Source organism: Ornithorhynchus anatinus, chromosome 8 (assembly GCF_004115215.2).
Source record: "Ornithorhynchus anatinus isolate Pmale09 chromosome 8, mOrnAna1.pri.v4, whole genome shotgun sequence".
NCBI classification, from domain to species: domain Eukaryota; kingdom Metazoa; phylum Chordata; class Mammalia; order Monotremata; family Ornithorhynchidae; genus Ornithorhynchus; species Ornithorhynchus anatinus.
The window spans coordinates 34,493,454-34,502,594 of NC_041735.1; the positions used below are offsets into that span (position 1 = coordinate 34,493,454).

At 42.9% G+C, this 9,141-nt stretch overlaps 1 non-coding gene across 1 annotated transcript; it reads left to right on the forward strand.

The window, feature by feature from the left end:
• Positions 1-256: 256 nt before the first annotated feature.
• LOC114813954 lies at positions 257-394 on the forward strand. The gene has a single exon (XR_003761698.1). It is a non-coding gene; the product is annotated as a small nucleolar RNA SNORA7 (small nucleolar RNA).
• The last annotated feature ends 8,747 nt before the right edge of the window (positions 395-9,141 follow it).

Here is a 9,141-nt window from a genome sequence, read left to right on the forward strand (position 1 = left end):
ATCATCATCATCATCAACAATGGTATTTATTGAGTGCTTACTATGTACACAGCTCTGAACTAAAAGCCCTGGAGAATATAACAGAATCCCTGCCCACAACCAGCTTACAGTCTAGAGAGGAAAGGGCATCATCCATTTCCCCAAAGATGTTTCACAGTATAAGTTTTATGGATCAGAACATACAACAATCTAGAGATTGCACTGGGAGAAATTTAATCAATCAAATTGTATTTATTGACTGCTTACTGTGAGCAGTCCCCTCTCAGGATCACATCTGGAGAGTTTCCAGTACTCAACCCGTTTTGGCTACAGGAGGGAGAGTCAAGCAGAGGCCTAACTGTTCCATTTCTAGCTTGGGCAGTGGCTAGCGAGTGGAAGGCCATCTGCTACAAGTCAAAATTCACCTATGATGGGCAGCAGTGGCATGGGAGAGAGTCGAGGGCAGAGACTCAAGTTTACTGTGTGGAAGAAAACAATGGTAAAACACTTCTGTATTTCAACCAAGAAAACTCCATGGACACACTGCCAGAACGATTGCAGATGGAGGTGGGATGTCCTGGGAGAGATGTGTCTGTGGCGTCACTATGGGACAGAAACAACTTGACGGCATAAGACAAGACTGTGAGCAGAACACTGTACTAAGGGCTTCGGAGAGTACAACATTGCAGAGTTCCCTGCCCACAATGAGCTTCTAATCTAAATGCAGTTTTAGTTAATAGAACTCCCAGTATGGCTGTTTCTGACAACTCATTTCAGGGAAAGGGGGGATTCCTAGTTCAATAATCAGGAACGTGAGAATTATTTATAAAAGATTAGGAACCTATGGGCTTTGATGAATCTGTTATGAAATGTACAACAGCATCTTTCTGCTCAGTCGGAAGCTGTTGCTTCTGTGCTCACAACTTGAAATAGATTGACTGCAGAAGGTGATGCAATACTTGAGAAACATCAGATATCCTCTATTCCTTCTGTAGATGAGAAAAGTGAAATGCACAGCCCACATCTATGAGGAAATGTGTCTGGCTTGGGTCTCCAAACCATTAGAGATTCTGTTCCATTTACTACAATCTTGGATCGATTTTTATCTTATCCCCTCTGTGGTTGTGGGTCAGAAACATTTTTTCATAGTCAACTCTCAAATCAGTATAACCTCCTTTTTGCTCACTAGAGAAGATTTGGAACTGCTAATGTTCATGGAAAAAATGTGACGTCATCTGTCCCTTTAATGAATGGAAACAGGACCTGAATTTTTATTCATGGGAGATGGGAGCATCATTCCCCTGTTGGCTTTCTGTAAGGGCCAGTATATTCACTGATTAAAGTTCCTTTGGAAAGCTCAAGTCCCTGGATAGGGGAGGGAATAAACATTAGAAGCTTACTGTGTGATAATCTGTTTCAGAGGGTGGTTCCCCTTAGCTGGTCCATCCCTCATCCCACCCCCTAACAGCAAGACCCTTCCAGATGTAACTTGCAATCTTTTCCCAAGCCCCTCCAGCTGCCCAAACTCTGAATCCACTTGCCATTTGTTCCCAAAACTTCCTCAATCTATTGAGAAGGAGGGTAGCTTAGTGAAAAGAATACAGGCCTGGGAGTTAGAAGACCTGGGTTCTAATTTTGTCTCTGCCACTTGTCTGCTGTGTGACCACTTAACTTCTCGGTGTCTCAGGTACCTCATGTTAAAACCGGGATTAAAGCTGTGAGCCTCATGTGGGAAATGGACTGTGTCCAACCTGATTAGCTTGTATTTACCCCAGTGCTTAGCACAGTGACTGAAACATAATAAGAGCTTAACAAATACCATAAAAAAGAAATCTCTGAGCAGAAACTGGGTACCAATCTGCCATGTTAAAGTAACAAGGCCCTGCTCCAAACTGTCAAAGCTTGGCTAGATGTCTCTGACCATTTTTTGGCCATACGTTAAGCCTTATGTAGACCACTGGCTCATTACAAAAAAATAAATCAGTGGTATTTATAGAGCAAATGCTATTCTGTATGTGCTAAGCACTGCACTGTTCTAATGGATAGAGCATGGGCTTTTGAGTTGAAAGGAACTGAGTTCTAATCCCAGCTCTGCCACTTGTCTGCTGTGTGACCCCGGGGAAGTTACAACTTTTCTGGGCCTCAGTTACCTCATCTGTAAAATGGGTATTAAGACTGTGAGCCCCATGTGGGTCAGGGACTGTGTCCAACCTGATCAACCGCAGTACTTAAAAGAGTGCTTGACTTATAGTAAGCACTTATTGGAGTTTGTGAAACTGAGATCCTGATTTAGTAATTCTGACACTGAAGAAGCTCTCTATTTTAGTTTAATGGAACATTATTATTATTATTATTATTATTACTGGGCATCTGGGAGAGGCTCACAGTTTCAAACCCGATTTTACAGATGAGACAACTGTGGCCCAGAGAAAAGTGATTTGCCCTAGGTCACACAGCAGACAAGTGGTGGAGTTAGGATTAGAACCCAGATCCTTCTGAGTCCTAGGTCTCAGACTATGCTATGATGTTTTCGACTATGCCATGCTGCTTCTCGATCTTGAGGAATGGGTGGGTGGGACACCCATGTAATTAATTAATTAATGTTGGCATTTGTTAAGCGCTTACTATATGCCGAGCACTGTTCTAAGCGCTGGGGTAGACATAGGGGAATCAGGTTGTCCCACATGGGGCTCACAGTCTTAATCCCCATTTTACAGATGAGGGAACTGAGGCACAGAGAAGTTAAGTGACTTGCCCACAGTCACACAGCCGACAAGTGGCAGAGCTGGGATTCGAACTCATGAGCCCTGACTTCAAAGCCCATGCTCTTTTCACTGAGCCACGCTGGTTCTACATGTAGAAGTACCCTAGAAGCAGGAGGTGGTGTGAGATCGTGTAGAAGAGAAGTAAGGGTGAGTGAGGCAGATTTGGGAGTCATCTGCATAGAAATGGTAGTTGAATCAGTCAATCAATCTTATTCATTGCGCACTTACTCTGTGCAGAGCACTGAACTAAGCATTTGGGAGAGTGCAGTATAACAGAATTGGTAGACATCTTCCCTGCTCACATGGAGCTGAAAATCTAGAGGGGAAGTTGAAGTTATAGAAGTGGATGAACTCCTCATGGGAATGAGGGTAGATTGACGGAAGTTTTTTTTTATTTTAATGGTATTTGATAAGCGCTGGGTGAATACAAGCTAATTAGGTTGGACACAGACCATGTCCCACATGGGGCTCATAATCAGTCTCCATTTAACAGATGAGGTAATTGAGACACAGAGAAGTTAGTTGCCCAAGGTCTTACACCAGACCAGTGGTGAGGCTGGATGAGAACCCAGGTCCTTCTGACTCCCAGATCCATGCTCTATCCAGTAGGCCATGCTGCTTCTCTAGGATATGAGCCTTGAAGATGATCCAGGCATTAAATACTGAACAGGGGAGAAGGTGGAGACTGTACGTCCTGTGAGGAAGTAACTACTATTGTTTTATAGCAGGATGTCTTTTACTGAGAAGTAGTGCAGAACACTGTACAAAGCTCTTGGGAAAGTACAATACAGCAATAAATGGTGACAATCTCTGCCCACAACGAGCTCACAGTCTAGAGGCACTGTATCAAGCTTACAACTAGAGCATCCCATAACCACTTAACTTTAGGAACCAAGGAGGTGTCATTAATAACAGTTCATCCACCATGTCACAAACATTTGGACAGTCCCTTGAAGGTATATTTTTTGTATAAGATCCTAATTGCTTGAATCATCTGAAATGATGCCCTCCCCCTCTCTATCAACCAGAGGTTGATGTCATCTCTCCGACAACCTGGCTGATATTTGCCTTCTTTGGTCTGTGTCATGAACTCACAAGCCTCTAAAATATTTGTGAAAATCGAAGTCCATTGGATGGTTCTTGATTTATCTCCTATTCATTCCAATTATTACCTCCATTGGTTAGAGTTTACTCAACTCCTGGATGAGTGCTTAGTACACTACTTGGCAGGTTTAAGTGCTTAAAAAAATACCACTATTATTAGTATCATTATTCTTATTATGTCAAGAGGATAGCAACCGTTCAGCTTCTCAGGAAGGAAGTAGACTGGAGGCATTTTAATGTGGCAGTCCTTTGCCCTGCTGGTGATGAATACGATTGACCACGGCAACAAGGAGTAACATAGGATTGTCACATAATTTTCTAAAATGACCCATCTTTCCCAATTGTACCAGTGTCTCCTGATCTCAGGCCCCCCACAGTTCATCGGCTTAAAAGCTCAGTCAGTTCTCTTTGTTCTCAGGTGAAATGTTGGCCACGTTTAGCCCTCTCATACAGTTACTGAACTTGATGCTTCAGCCTTAGGGCAGTGAGACACACTCCAAATTTTCCCTTCACATCTGTTGAGATACAAAATCTTTTCAGAAAATAGGGATACTCCTTTAGGTCTGCATGTCATCTTCTTGAGTATCCTTTCTTTTAAAGAACTGAAATAAAAAGTAATATACTCTAAGTGAAGTTTTATTTCTTTAATAATGTCATTTGGGAAATCTTGGGACCAGATCATGGAAATAGCCACTGGGTTATTCCCGAGGGCTACCCTTGAGTTAGAATTCATTCTCTCATCCCATCAAGCCTAAATAATCAAATTACCTCTTCAGTTCTATTCAAGCAGGGAAAATATGAAAAAGAATTTCATTGCTCCCAGGACCTCTAAGCCCGAAATGTGAATTTATCCTATCCAAAGAGATTCTACTTCTAAAAATCATAAAATATGTGTTTCAGGGAAAACATCCACCACCTAGTTTTTAAACTTATGCATATGAAAGCAAAATGATTCGTTCACTGCTATTTGTTAATCACAGGCACAAAAATATACTAAGCCTTCTACTAGGAGAGGGTCTTATTTCATTTAGTTTGAGACCGAACTTGGGCTTTGTGAAACTGAGATCCTGATTTAGTAATTCTGACACTGAAGAAGCTCTCTATTTTAGTTTAATGGAACAAAATGATCATTTCTACCCTAAAACAAGGAAACCCCAATGCTAAATGATTTGCTTTAGGTTTGCAGGGCAGCAGAACTGACAATAGATTCGACAATACCAAGCCATCATGGCCCCTTCTTCTTCTGCCTCTGATAGCAGGTCTTTACTAGGAATTTCAAGTTTTCCCTTTTGTGGTGTTTCAGGAGAAACTTCTGTTCTAGCCATGATCCCAGCCTTTGATTCAAGTAATAATATTCATTGATCACCTTCTGTTCAGAGCTCTATACTAAGCACTTGGAAGAGTACAGTACATTGTATTTATTTTGTTAATGAATTGTACATCGCCTTGATTCTATTTAGTTGCCATTGTTTTTACGAGATGTTCTTCCCCTTGACTCTATTTATTGCCATTGTTCTTGTCTGTCCGTCTCCCCCGATTAGACTGTAAGCCCGTCAAACGGCAGGGACTGTCTCTATCTGTTGCCAACTTGTTCATCCCAAGCGCTTAGTACAGTGCTCTGCACATAGTAAGCGCTCAATAAATACTATTGAATGAATGAATGAATTGTCTTATGCCATGGAGTTGTTTCCGTAGCGACATCCCAGACACATCTCTCCCAGAAGGTGCCGCTTTCCATCTGCAGTCATTCCAGTAGTGTATCCATAGAGTTTTCTTGGTAAAAATACAGAAGTGGTTTACCATGCCGCCATCTGCACGGTGAGCTCGAGTCTCCACCCTCGACTCTCTCCCGTGCCACTGCTGCCCAACGTGGGTGCGTTTTGACTTGTAGCAGACGACCTTCCACTCGCTAGCCACTGATCAAGCTAGGAATGGAATGGGTAGGCCTTGGCTTGACTCTCCCTCCCATACCCGAGATGGGTAGACTGATGGAAACTCTCCAGTGCGACCCTGAGAGGGTGTATGATCCCTGCCTTCAAGGAGCTTACAGACCAGAGTGCTACTGGTGCCTAGATGGTTTAGAACTGTAGGGATTCTCTAGGAAGCCTGTTCCAGTATCTCTGAACCTGTTTCCAGGGCCCTTGATGTTACCATGGCAATATTCTTTGTAGAAAGCCTCTCAGGATTTTCCACAGCCATCAACCTAGTCTTTTTTTTAATTTTTTTTTGGGGGGGTGGGGCATGGTATTTATTAAGCACTTACTATGTGCCAAGGCACTGAAATAAGTGCTGGGTTAGATACAAGTTAATCAGGTTGGACAAAGTCCATGTCCCACATGGGACTCACAGTCTTAGTTAACAATTGGAAAATGGGGATTGAAGCCCATAAAAGAGAAGTCCTGCAGCAGACACGTGGTTGAACCAGGGGTCATGTCCTTCTTACTCCCAGGCCCATCCTCTTCCCACTAGGCCATGTGAGTAGAAGCAAGGTCTAGAGGAAAGAACCCAGGTCCGGTAATCAGAAAGCCTGGGTTCTAATCCCAACTCGGCTCTTGTATGACCTTGGAACAGTCACTTAACTTCTCTGTGCAAAGTTTCCTCATCTGTATAATGGGGAATACCTGTTCTTTCCCTTTTAGATTGGACACCCTCACGGGGACAGTGTCTTATCTGATATATACAGATATATATATCTGATATATACTGTGTATCTATCAGACCTCACAATCCAGAGAAAGGCTGGACAATATACAATATAACAGACACTCCCTACCCATCGAAACCTTCTAGACTAAAGGAGGAGGGTTTATACTCCCATGATTTCTCTCCATTTTCCACAGCACTGATTGGTTAGCCTCGTCAAAACATCCGAACTCTCGCTTTGGCTCAACTGGCCCTTAGCAGTAGTTCCTCTAATCAGTGTTATTTATTGAGAACTTACTCTGTGGAGAGCATTGTATTAAGCACTTGGGAGACTACAATACAATTGGTTGACACGATTACCTGCCTTACTTACAGTGAAGTTGGGCTGGAAAGACTGATTCTGGAAGTTGTACCCCTAAAATATTACAGGTCTTGCGCTGTTTTTTATAGATTTTTCTATGGCATCTGGAGCAAATGGGTTTTCTAATTCTTCAAAAATAGCAAAATCAATGGTTCTGGGGGGCCAAAGAAGGCAGTTCTTTGCTGGGATCCCAATAAAGTAAAATTAGATTGGCTGGAAATTCATTTTAAGTACCCCTACCATTTGAAGTAATAATAGCTTTGCATCTCTTGCATCTGTGTGAAGTGTTTCCGAAAAACAGTGTAAGGAAACTGATAGCTCAGGAAATATTAACTCAAGTCCCTTTTTCCAAGTATAGGAAATTCACACCATACCTGAGTTTTTCAACCACCCACAGTCTTTCATCTCTGCTGGGGCCCAGAGTGCAGCAAGCAAATGAACAGTCAGGGTTGCAGGGTTTTGCGAAGCGAAGCACACATTGAATAGAGTTTAGTTTAAGTCCTCCCTTGATGCAGTCTTCCATTTCAACTAACAATTGACGAGTAAATCTTGCTATGGAAGATACTTTATTTGTTGTTCTTTTCTACTAGCCATTATTAATATATCTCCACCAAGTAATGAGTTATAAAACCAAGGGCATTTATCAAACACTTTCTGGGCTCAAAGCACTCTAGCAGAAAAGACAAGGTCCTCTTTGTTCATAAATAGGTAATTAGCGGCCTTCCTTAAAGTCCTCATTTCTCTATTCCCTTTTCCTTCGGCATCACTCTTGCGCTTGGATTTGTTCCCTTGATTCATCCCATTTTCAGCCACCCAGCTCTTACAACATCTGTGATCATTTTGATGTCTGTCTCCACCTCTAGGCTGTAAGCTGCTTGGGAGCAGGAAACATCTACCGACTCTGCTCCATTGCACTCTCCCAAGTGTTTAGTACAGTGCTCTGCACATAGTAAGCACTCAATAAAATTGATTGATTGATTACCCGGTGGACCCAAGGAGAAAATATTTTGGTCAGGGACAAATACATATCCTGGGAATTTTATTTGCTTGGCTAGGATCAAATTCCAGCCCAGTTTCTAAAATCTCTTTGGTCTTGCCTTCTGTGTTCTTTGCTTGTGCAACAGACGGTTTGAAATTCTTCAGTGAGTCACTTAAAAAATCAGTCGCCAACAAGGACAAAGCCTTTGGAGGACAATGTCTCCAACCAGGAACTAAATCCAATGGACTATTTACTGAGTTTTGTGGCAGGTGGTCTGCCTCTGAGCAGGACAAACTGCACAAATCTGCTTCCAGATTAGTCGAGGACAAGAATGGTGATCATTTGATCATTCTATTAAGCATTGATGGAACATTGATGGCAAACTGTGTGTTCCTAGCCTTTTCTGTTCACGATCAGTTACCGTGTGCAGAGCACTGTACTATGTGCTTGGGAGAATACAGTACAACAGAATTAGCAGACCCATACCTGCCTATAACGAGCTTAGAGTCTAGAGGGGTAGACAGACATTAAGATGAATGAATAAATAATTTCTAATGTATATTTTAAAGCTAGACATGTAAGTACGGTGGGATTGGGGGTGGGATGAGTAGCAAATGTCCAGATGCTTTTTGAGAAGTATTTCTGGGAGAAAGGCAATTTTAAGAAAGGTGAGAGGTAGGAGGTGGTGAGACAGAGATGGCTTCAGAGAGTAGGCGATTGAGGGAGCCGCTTCAGAGCTCAGTGATGGTCAGAGGGTAGTGAAGGGGAGGCAGAAATGGCTGCTGGGTGGCTTGTTGAAAGTCCGAAAGACTCCAGCTTCCTCTGCTGAGTCTTGGGCAGGGATCTGGGAAGAGAACCCAATGGCTCTGGAGCTTGGGCGCCTGAGACTGCCAAAGAATAGCTCTGGGTCCAGTGGTTTGGGTGAATTTATGGACCACCACAGTGGGGTTAAGCTGAATAGTGATGTAATGATGTAACACATGCAACTCAATATAATAAAGATATTATAAGAAACAGAGGGTGTGGCCAACTTCTCTTCACTTCAGGATAACCAGAAGATTGAAGGTGGCCACTCTGGGGAGCAATGGACCGACTGCCTAATCCAGGCCCCCCGTAGAAAATCTTTACTCTCTGAACATCCTGAGGCTGTCGGGGAGAATGCTTGTGGCTCGGAAAATTGAAGGAATGGAACTAGGGGTTCAGGTCCTGAAGGCTGAACCTGTCCAGGCTGAAAGGAGGGGAAGAGTTTCAAAGTGGGTGGAAAGGACTGGGTGTCATGACCCCAGAGATGGCTAATGGAAGGGGAAAAA